Here is an 11224-nt window from a genome sequence, read left to right as displayed (position 1 = left end):
GCCGCCACGCTGGGTGCGAATACCCAGCCGATTCCAATAATAGTTTTCTCCAGCCTACCCCCCACTCTTTCACTCTTTCTGCAACCCCCTTTTGGACCTCTATAAATATCATCGCGTGACCCAGTTTTCTTTAGGGGGAAGGAACCAGAAATGTTGCCATAAACCAAAATGATCGTATGACGCCATTTTCTAACTGGCTAATACTGGAAGTATTATACATAGAAGCGAATACCGGATTTCGCAAAGGTCGCTCTACCGAGATTTAATCCACAGTTTTTAAACTCTGAAAGCTTAATAAAGCTATATGGTTGCTAGGAACGACGTATTCGGACAGGGTTGACGATTACTCGGATGGCTGACGAGACGCAAAACGAGTCTGGTGACAGCGTGAAGTTTCCATTTCACCGATGACCTCTTCGGAACGCAATTTCCATAACTCGTCGGGACGGGTTCAGAGCGTAGACAGTACAAAACGGTAGAATCGTACTTTTGTTTTTCCTAAACGAATTTTTAGGCGATTACGAACGCATCCGGAGGTACCACACGAATTAAAATCCCACGACGTGGCGTCAGGCAAAGTTATTTCGATTCTGCCGGAAGTTCCACGTCCTCGATCCTTTCTCCGATCGACCATCGATCGTGACCGACACCTCTGGCATCACAATTTGCCGTGATGGCCCATTGTGTGTCCGAGAACTTGGCTGGCGCTTTACACGCCAACGGGACTATCTTATTTCAGCCGAATGATGGATAGAATCTGACATTCACCCCGTTATTCACTGGAATAATCGCATCGGCAGAAACGCATCGATCTAGCAGAGTTTGCAGCTATATTCGAGCCGCTAGTTTCAGGGGGTGGAAAGTTGGAAACGTTTATCCGTGGCGAATATTTCGTTCGCGATGGGCAACGATCTGTCTGGTCGACGAGCCAACGCGGGGTCGTTGTTCTGTCATTTATTGTGCTCCCTCTCGCTTCCTACCCCTCATTCTCCCTGTTCCACTCTATCCTCTTCCTTCCTCTTTCTCTTTTTCTGTCCTCTCGCGTACTCTTCTCTCGTCACGCTCAACCGCTCCCTTCGGCTTCATCTATGTAATTGCGTGTGCAGCGTCACTCGCGAGATCGTTGTCGCCGGCGTTTTCGCTAGTGTTTCTTTTATTTCGTCTCCGAGTTGCGAACTACGTGTTTGCCAATGGAGAAACGATCGCTACTCGAAGACGCGTAACATCGAGCACATCGAACTCGGAAACCGTCGAGTTTATATAGACGATTCGATAGAAACGAGGGCTTTGAGCAGCGTTTCACGGTGTCAAGGTAGTTCGCTTAACGAGCGATGCTTTTATCCGCGGCAATTCTTTTCGACCTTTCACCTCTGGTGAAATGCCGCGTGGGCAGTCGCGCATCTTCCGACTCCACGCTGCTCGGTACGAGAAAGTGAATTTTTCTTACTGGATAGCCACGTTCATGGGAACGTAGGTGGGAAATCGCGGAACGAGCATCGAACCTCCTCTATTATGTGCAAATAACGTAAATCGGCTTATCGCTGGTGAGAAAGCGGAAAGTGTTGTTGGAAATTAAGACGGAAAGATTCCATGATAAAATGTATAATTGGAAGATTGAAAAAGTTCATTGACGTTTCTGATCGAGCAGCTGATTTTTATCAACTCCAATGAACATGATCGTAAATCAACGGCCTGATTAAACACGATTGAAAAAGAGAACGATTTAATTTCGTCGATTGAATTCCAACGTCTGTGGCCCGTGTAGATTCTCCGGGCTAAAAAGTGGTTCAATTCGTTAGACACACCCGCATGTATCTGCTCGTGTTCGTGCCAAAGGTCAACGAAATCGATACATCCCAGCAGCGTTATCTGAAGTCACTTTTTCCTACCCTGTACACTGTTTCCACCTTTTTTCTCAGCCACGGATAGTGACCTTCTATGCTCCACGTTTATTGCTCGTTTTATGTATCGCTTCGTTATTTTGCAAGACAAAGGCCAACTACAACTGCACTATCACACTTATTATTGCTAATTCTTCGAACTGCATGCACATCTATCTCTCCTACGAATAAATCAAAATGAAGATCTTAAGATTGTTCGTTCCAAGATGTGTTACTTTATGTTGCTTATCCTTTGGAATCCTTGGGATCCGTCGGATCGCAAGTCCAGTCGCTCGTCCTGCGGGACCAACGCGGCGTTATCGATCTCCGGATAGATACGAGATATCGAACGAAGGGAGTGCTCTGTCCTGACCCGATTTTATCGTTACAGGCGGACAAAGACAGGGGCCACCCACACTTATGAAATTCCAGCACAATCTTGCCTAGTATCGACGTTTAGCTCGCGGCTACCGTGGAAAATCGCTTGCTGGAGGTTTTTCGCAGCTCGCCTTGGAGCTCGCTCTAAAAGACTTATCAGCTGGTAGAAAAACACCTTTTAAATATGTCAGTGGTCCTGTATTGACCGTAACGAATAAACGAACATGATATCGGAGAAACTTTTTAATGACAGAGAACGTCGAACATTGACGTTAACAAGATGTTATCCACGCATTCGCCTTCCAAGCGATTCTAAAGAATCATTCTTTCGCCTGTCACGTTCGCGTAGAGTCAACAGAGATGCCTGTTTCGTAACGAATCGTAACAGGTCTAGCGCTTCTGGTTATGAAACCACCGTGTATCATCCTCCCACCGTACTTTGTAGAACACGGGAAGATTTATTAAACATAGAAAAACGAAGCAAAGTTTTATCAAAGGCAAATAAGCGGAGAAAGAAGTGTGACATGCGCGACGAGACGAGACGGAACGGGTCGAAAGCACGACGTTGCGCTTGTAACGGAAACAGTTACGGCCTTGACTCGTTAATTAAATTCAGCATACATATTCATTCATTCGCTCGGAGGAAGTCCATACAGGTAGCGTCATCGTTGTGTTACCAGTTGCTAGTTTCGTTGGACGATCGGGTGGGAGGAGAGAAACGCGTTTGACGCGTGTCGTGCGTCACCAGGCGCTAACATGTTTTCGTATAAGCGACTTATAGTTTTCTGGTCGATGCCGAAAGTCCATATAGGACGATTTCGTGCCGTTCTTCTAAAAACGGTGGACAATCCTAGACGCCACCCTTTTATGGCCGGGACAGGCGGTCACGCGTCGCTTGTTTCCCTTCTTATCGGGTCGGTCGCGACCACGTTTTCCCAGAATAAAATATAAAACGATCGATCAACCACGACGGGAACATTTTTAACCAAGCACCTGTTGCACGCGTCGCGACGACGGATTTATCCATGTGGAAGTTTCTTAGCGACTGAAACTTCCCCGCTCTGCTGCTGAATTCTGTCGTTTAACTTATCAAGAGATTAGAGGATGACGAAGAATCTCCAACGAGGAGAAAACGAAGTGGAACGGATCTTCGTTTATCTGCTAGAAATCTAGGTCCTTTAGCAACACGAATGTTTAAACGCTAAATTCGCTGGTTTCGTTCCGCTAGAACGAAGAGCAGATTCGATGATTCTCTTTCAACGAGGTCACAGATAGACGGCTGATGGCAAAAGTGGATCGAAAAGGGGGACACAAGCGGTCGTTTGATAGACGATACGCATCTACGCGTGTACGCGCGCTGCGTGCGTAATTACGAGACCGCGTACACGCCCCCAGAAACGTCAGATAATGCTTAATCGCGCGAGTTATTTAAAGCTCCGAGCCACACTTGAAATTCGAGGTCTATTTAGGCGCGACGCCGTGCTCCTCTTCCATGGAAGAGATGACTGCCTCTTGAGACACGACGCTACCTACCATTCTCGACACGCCACAGGCTGCATTATGCTGATCGCAACCTTGGTCATAGCGTACCAGTTGCGTGGCTTGAACCTGGTCTAATATTCTTAGTGTTTAGCATCGTGGCGGCAACCAGTTATTCTTAGAAGTGATATTTGCGATCAAATATCGAAGTGAATGGCAGCGCTCGTATTAGATCAACGTTTCCTCTTATGTACTTTCCTAATTTATTACATGGTTGCGCAATAATTACGAGGAATAATCACGTGACTCAATGTTACTGTTTGCTACCGTCCTAATAAGAAAGGTCATCTAACCATACAAACGAATTAACCTCCATTGTTCCCGCGTAAAAAGCACGACATTTATTGCAACTTGTATGTTACCGCTCGGAAAGAGGACTCGTAAACCGCGGTAAAGCAACTGCGCGCATACACGCAGATAACTCTAAGATGGTCTAGCAAGCGTTTCGAACATTCATTTTATTATATCACGAACTTTTTCTCACGAATCATCCGACTGTATCACTTCGAGTCGCGTGAAATAGTCGACCGATCGTTCGACGACCCCGGCTTGCTCATTGAATATGTAATTTCTAATTATCCGATGATCACGGAAAGAGACGCTTCCTTTGATGGTACTCGTCACGGGAAAAGGATTTGTACGCGCTTGCTTCCATACTCCCACCACCGATACTTCGGCGTCGAGCGTTGGTGTTGCGTTACGGACGCCGATTCTGGATCGACGTGACGAACCATACAAACGGATTAAACTCAGTTAAAGGCGTCGGGTCTGAGTCAGTGCTTATTTTAGAACAATTAAGGGCCGGCGATAGCTCGGCCACGCTGCGAACCAACTCGTGCATTAACCATGACGAAAGGTTTCAGCGTGACAACTGCACTTGGCGGCGTTTGTGGTCCCCACGCGGTTGCATAATTCTCGCGGCAACCGAGTCATTATGTATTTCCAAGAGAATTCGAGCGACTCCCTGGTTCGGGAAAGTCGATTAACGGCGAGCACGAGACACAATCTGAACAACGAGTACTGGATTTAAATAGAACGCAACAGGTACAAGCTGGTCGATTTGCATATCTCTCACCTTCGTGCCGCATTGCGGACACCGTGCAGAGAAATAAATTCACGCCTGGACTGACCTGTATCTAATCTTTTGCCTTTACATGGTTTTTGATCACGATCGATTCGCTCCATTCTCTTTTAGCCTCTTTATGCGATCATTCCGGCTTTGATCTTTATTTCTTGTCCTCGAACATTAAATTTTATCAGACATCCGATATGAAGCATGACTTGTGGCTTGAGATTAATTGTATCAACCGCCAGGGAGTTTCATTTGCCAGCAGATAAAATCGTAGACGAGGGCGGTTCTCGTTAACCAAATCCACAGGGAGGCGTCGGTGGCCTCCCCCAAGCGATAGCATTCGGAAGGATCGTTTCGTAGTCCCGTCGCTTTGATTTCACAGTCATCGTTTCGAGATTCGTCGGCAAAAGAAGCGGCGCCACGTTTAATCGACCGAGGAATCAAAGGGGCGTTGGTACCAGGCTAGGACTTGGCTCGGCTTGGTCTTGCAGTTTTCTGCGAACTTGTCTTTGTGGTTCGCTCGAGGGTAACTCGACGATGCTCCAGCTCACCAAACAGAACTGCAGGGAGAAGCAGTCGCTAAAAACCGCAAAGGGGTTGCTCGACGAATCTATTCGCACGCGTTGCAGGCACGGATACATCTCAATTATATGAAAATTCCTCGTGAATGGGCACGATCTCCCCCTGTAGATACGTTTTATACGAATACTTGGTTTTACCTTTATAAACCAGATTGTACAATTTGTGAAACCACATCACGTATATAAAGCTAAATAAATCTGTGACGCGAATCTTTTCAAATGTCCCAGGTGATAGATTGAATCCGCCCCTGAACTCGTACTCCAACGCTCGTCCTTGTTGACAGAGCCGGCACTACGCGTCCTTCTGGTCCTCTCTTTCTCCCCTCTCAATGGCCCACATTTCTTTGCACAATTGCAGAGGCACAGAGGGTGGCTGCGTTGCCCGGGTCCCCTTGGTTTTTCGCGCAGGAACTCGGCGGAAAAAAGGGATGGAGGGTCCTTTCAGCGATGTACCGGGTCGCACAGCATTGTGTCACCATCACCGCTCGGTTCTCGTGCTCCCATTATTATATCATAATATTATATCGTGACTTCCGTCGAGGATCGTTTGTTCCGCGGAAAGGGGTGTTATGTGTAGCCACGTGCACCGCGGGTTTTGTCCCCTTATTAAGCGTTCACCCCGGTGCTGCGCGCGCGCTATGAGCAGCGCTCTGCTCGCGTGTTCTCCTCCCTCGTCTACGTTTACATAGACCGCACGTGCTCCCAGTGCTTTTCAATATTTACATGTATATTAGAGCGGCGAGATAATCCTGTCGCTTAAGGAGCTCTAGTATTTTAAAAGAAAACAATTTCGGTCGTGATAAAGCTACGATCCACGCGCCGCTGAAAGGATTACGCTGGGGAAGCAGAGAGCGAAGATGAGTTCATCCATCGTCGAGGAATTATCGAGGACGCTTAACGAGGTGTACGTTACGGACACGTTGCACGTTACGAACTGTTTGGTCAGCTGTTGACACTGTTCTTTGTGTTCGGGATCAGTGTTGCGAACAGTCGCGGCTTGATATGCAACGAGCGACGATAACAAGCACTCTATACGAGTCATGTACACAGGTATACGCGACGTAGGTACCTGTGCAATTCGATGTAATTATCGTTTCGTCACAGGTATTCGCTGTATCGAGTACGTCGAGAGAATCGTAAACTCGGCCTAGTTTTTTCGTTACACTTTTCATTGTCTAACGACCTCCTTTTAATCGTTTGCGAAAAAGCTGACAATGAGAAACTGCCCTTTAAAACTTAAACTCGACGCAATGTTAAACAGGAGGAAAACACGAGCAACTTATTGCCAATCCATGTTATGCTAATTTCATAAAGTGCACGACCCATTATTGATTCGATACTAAACGGCGAACAAATATAAAGCAATTAGAGGGGACTAAACGAGACCCGACACGAATTACCATGCTTCTACGCTGGTTGTCCTCGGTGTTTTATTAAATCGAGGGGGACACGGTCACGTATTTTTGAGCAAAAGGATTCCCCGGGGCGCCGCGCCGCACGTCCGTTTCGGCTACAGACAGCCACGGTGATAAATTTTCAGCTAAGAAGCGGCCTTAATGACAGTGACTCCGTTCGAGTGGCAATTCCGCCGTTCTCCGGCTCTTGGTCCGACGCCGAGGGAAACGTGCAATTGATTCGATCGAAGAACATTCCTCGAAGCAGGTACAAGTGCCGCGTGCAATATCAATGCGATCCCCGCCTAATTATTTAAATTACTCACTGCCTTATAGAATTCTTAATCGATCCATGTCAGACGTGTGCTCTTCCGTGATCGAGCCTCCTTTCGCCTGACGCGGGTTTCTTTGTATTCTAAATTCGGTTTAAGCGAACGTTTATCCACTCGACACGAACATTCGTCGAAATTTTGTTGTATTTTCTGTTGTATTCTCTCGACACTTTTCTCGCCACTGCCAAACGAGCTTGATTCGCAAACGAATAGGAATTTCGTAGATCGTTGGCAAGCCACATTTCAACGGAATCTCCTCGAAACACGCGCGTTTCTCCGGAATTATTCCGCTATGTTGGTTCTCGATTTACACTCGGCTGTATTTACTCGACGCTCCAAACGCGGCTCTACTGAAATAGATTCACTCACGACCGCCACGAGGAATGGTAGAAAAGCAGCCGGATTCTGTTCCCTCGTCGACGACTTCCTCCGCCCGATTACATTTCCACTGTTACCGTAAGCTGTCGATGCTTCTGCTTTAAATAACAGTTTAACTCACCGTTTCTTTCGAGATTCGTACAATTTCAGTTCTATTTAGTTCATAAATTCTTTACGGTTCGATAAAAACAACGTAGGCAGGAAGCAATTAAATACTATGAATTTAGAATTTTTATTCCGTAATCTATGCAGGAAATAATGCAACGGAATTTCTAAACGCTTCCACGATTACCTAGTTGCCAACATCCGTCGCTGCGAGATATTTTCGTGTAAACGAAAACGATTCATCCGAGAAATGGATTCGAACGTATCTTCGTACGATGCGCGTTTCCGGTCACTGGTACGAGCAATAAGGCGACCTGCAAGAGGTCGTTTTTCTCGTTAGTGTGTCACGGTGCCACTCCTAGCGGTACACCGCACACACACACACACACACACACACACACACACACACACACACACACACACACACACACACATCGGTTCTTCGTTGTTATGCAAAGAACATTTTCTTGTCGTTGAATCAGCACGGTTTCTTCTCAACCAGAGATCCACGCTACATCGCTCTTCTTCCTACATCGCGCACTTACCGGTCTATTGTCATTCACGTGACTCGAGATGACAGAATGTGCAGATATTACAGTTCCACAAGTGATTCGCTTTTTGAGAGAGATCGAGCTCCATTTTCCAACGTGATATTTCGCCAAGTGCATCGGCCGGTCGTTGCACCGTCCGTTGCACTTTTCACGGTTGAACTTCCAGGTGGAGCGTCTCGTCGTCGCTAAATGTCATTCGTAACGCATCCTTGCAAATGCTAGCGTAATATACGGTAACGTTCAATTCCGGGTCGTTGCCTCGGCGGCAAATAATCGACAATATGCTCGCTCCGTTACCTACATGCAGTTCCAGCAATTTTAAGAATTACAGATTAACAGATGTAAAAAAGAAGCTTTCTAAATCTTAAAATATCCGAATCTAAAAACATTGCCAAGTTTTTAATATTTAAAGTGGTGGATATACTAAATTGTTGGACGATGATGTAAAGTAGCGATCATTTGGTCTCATGTACAAGTTCAACGTTTGGATAATGATAAAAATCAATGTTTGTCAGACTGTTTCGTAGTCAGAATTTCTCCTCTATGCTGCATCTAACAAATGACCGATTGGAACGGGAACTTTCAGTATTCGTATTGTACGCTACACGACCAGTGTATGATCGTCTAATTGAATATTTTATATCGTGACAGACGTCAGTTAATATCTTGTAGTTACAGCTCGGCCACGATGGTGCTTCCACTTCGCGGTAGCCGTAATGAAAGACAATGCATACTAAACGCGTCGTAGGTAGCTGTACCGGCGTGTTGTAACATCGCTGCGAGTCACAAACAACTCGACGAGCGGAATGTGGCTCGCAAAGTTGGCGATTTCAAAGTCATTCCCTTCGGCATTCTCCTCGGTCTTTTCTCTTTTAACGCGAGAAACTCGTTTTTTCGGGACGGTATTGCTTCTCGAGCTTCTTTGTTTCGTCGCTTTCCGCGAGCGTTGAAAATCGCGTGGGTGGTGTCGAAGGTCCCGGAGATCTCGATAGGAGAGCAGCGTGGTCTCGCGGCGAGTCCTAAAATTCGCGAAATATTTATAGACCGCAGCTGCACAATCGCGTAGCTTTGTAGTCTCGTGAAAGCGAGCTTCCTCTCTTCGACCCATTTATATTCGTATCTTCGTAGCTGATGCAACGTAACGGTGCGTAAAAACCGCGTGGCACTCCGGGTCAACGCTGGAAAAGATCATCCCATTAACGGTACACCCGCGACGTCCTTTGAATTCGTCGCGTGCCTCGCGACAACTCTCTCGCATAGAAAAGAGATATGTAGTTAGCTCGTGTACTCGACGAGAAACCAGGCAACCTCTATGCACTATGCGAATTACGAAGATGACAAGAAACGAGTACTCGTTTACTTCTTTTCGGGCAACTCCAAACAAGAACTGTAAATTACCATGTAAATTTATAGCTCGGTTTGATTACGCTACGAAGAACGCCGACTCTTAAAAGCTTCTGCACGAGACACAGACTCGTGACGAGAAAGAGAGCTCTAGGAGCTTGACATCGGTACATTGTTCTCGCTTTTAGCCTGCAGCAGCTGTAGTATGAGACTCTGTTTCTTTCAGATGCAAAGACACCTTGTTGGACAACATAGAACACGCTTTTAGCGTCCACAAATCTTAAAGAGCGTCGTTTAAAAAAAAAACAATCGAATACTGTTCAAGTCACACACTCAGCTCAAAATTCACGAGCCTCTACGGTCCGATTCACACCCTGGAGAAACGATACGCATGTCACGTAGACGGTTCCACTTTCCCCAGCATGTGGTTGGTAATAGTCACTTTAAACGATGTTCAGACCGAGAGTGGTAAGGATTTTGGGGGTCCGAGTCGTTAAATCAGGCAAACATGGAACGGAACAGCTGTGAAAATTTGTTTTTCAGACAGGCATGCATACATGTGTGTCTGTCGCGCATATTTCCCGAAGAGCAGCAGAAACGGACCGGTTTTCTTCGGTTTCAAGAGGCGGCGAGGGATGAAACCCTTGAGCCAGCCGACACCCTTGTCGACGTCTTCCCGTATACAAGGGGTTGTGTCTCGGCTTTGGTACTCTCTCTCTCTCTTTCTCTCTCTTTTCTCTCCTCTTCCTCCGCGATTGTGAGAAGTGGGCCGCTCGTGCGAAAGAATGGACACAAAAGGGACGGGGGTGCGCAGTCCGGGACGAATATCTTCGACTGCGCCTATCCGTGGATGCGAGTACACGTTTGCAAAGTTGTGTGCTGGATTCTCAAAGCTTCATTGTAACCGCTCCTCGCGAGAGAAACACGAAGAAGGTTGCTTGTGCGAGAGCCGCGACGAGTTCACAAGCGCGCACGACCGGCAATCGAAGGGAAAGAAAAGAAGAGGCCGGCCTACTCGACATGCAAGAGGAAGAAGGGCGTGTGCTCGAATTGAGCCGTAGGTTTCTGGCCGCGTAGAAACAAATGTATGTACGAGGAAACCTTTTGAAGCGAGAAAGACGCTCCAGCCTCCGGGCATCCTTTTATGTCGCACCCCATCGGCCGATTTTATCTCCGCAACAGTTGCTCCGTACACCCAAGGGAGCGTAATTAGTGGATCGCGACGGATACCTTGACTCTCGGCAATTATGGGGGACTTCGACGTTACGGGGAATAATAGCATTTCAATTCACGATGGGTTGTAATAGCGGGACAGCGTTGGCAATACGGTATAGGGTGGAATCGAGCAATTTGTTTCGCTAAACTAGCCCATTCCGATTCAATAGAGCTATCCAAATCACCAATAACGTTCCGCGTGATTATCGTTTAGAGAAAATAGGGAAAGTCACGCGAGGATCCTAGAATATTCCAAGAATTACGACATGGAAATCCGATAACCGGTCTCCGTAATAATTCCATGGGACAATAACGTAAACAGGACGCGCGATAGGACCCAACCACGTGGTCGTTAAGTCCGCTGTGCGTAAATCATCGAGCATGCACAGGGCCCGGATAGGAAGCATCGTGAAACTCTGACGCACATGTCCCGGATACGGGGTCTGGGTATGACG

The 11224-nt window shown here is 46.9% G+C and overlaps 1 protein-coding gene across 2 annotated transcripts in view; it reads left to right on the top strand.

Moving 5' to 3' along the window:
• Nucleotides 1–11224, top strand: part of LOC100747816 (unc-112-related protein) — a 37708-nt gene that overhangs the window by 20717 nt on the left and 5767 nt on the right. The window lies entirely within an intron of this gene.

This window comes from Bombus impatiens, unplaced genomic scaffold, assembly GCF_000188095.3.
Source record: "Bombus impatiens unplaced genomic scaffold, BIMP_2.2 scf_0548, whole genome shotgun sequence".
NCBI lineage: Eukaryota > Metazoa > Arthropoda > Insecta > Hymenoptera > Apidae > Bombus > Bombus impatiens.
This window is presented reverse-complemented; position numbering and strand designations above follow the sequence as displayed.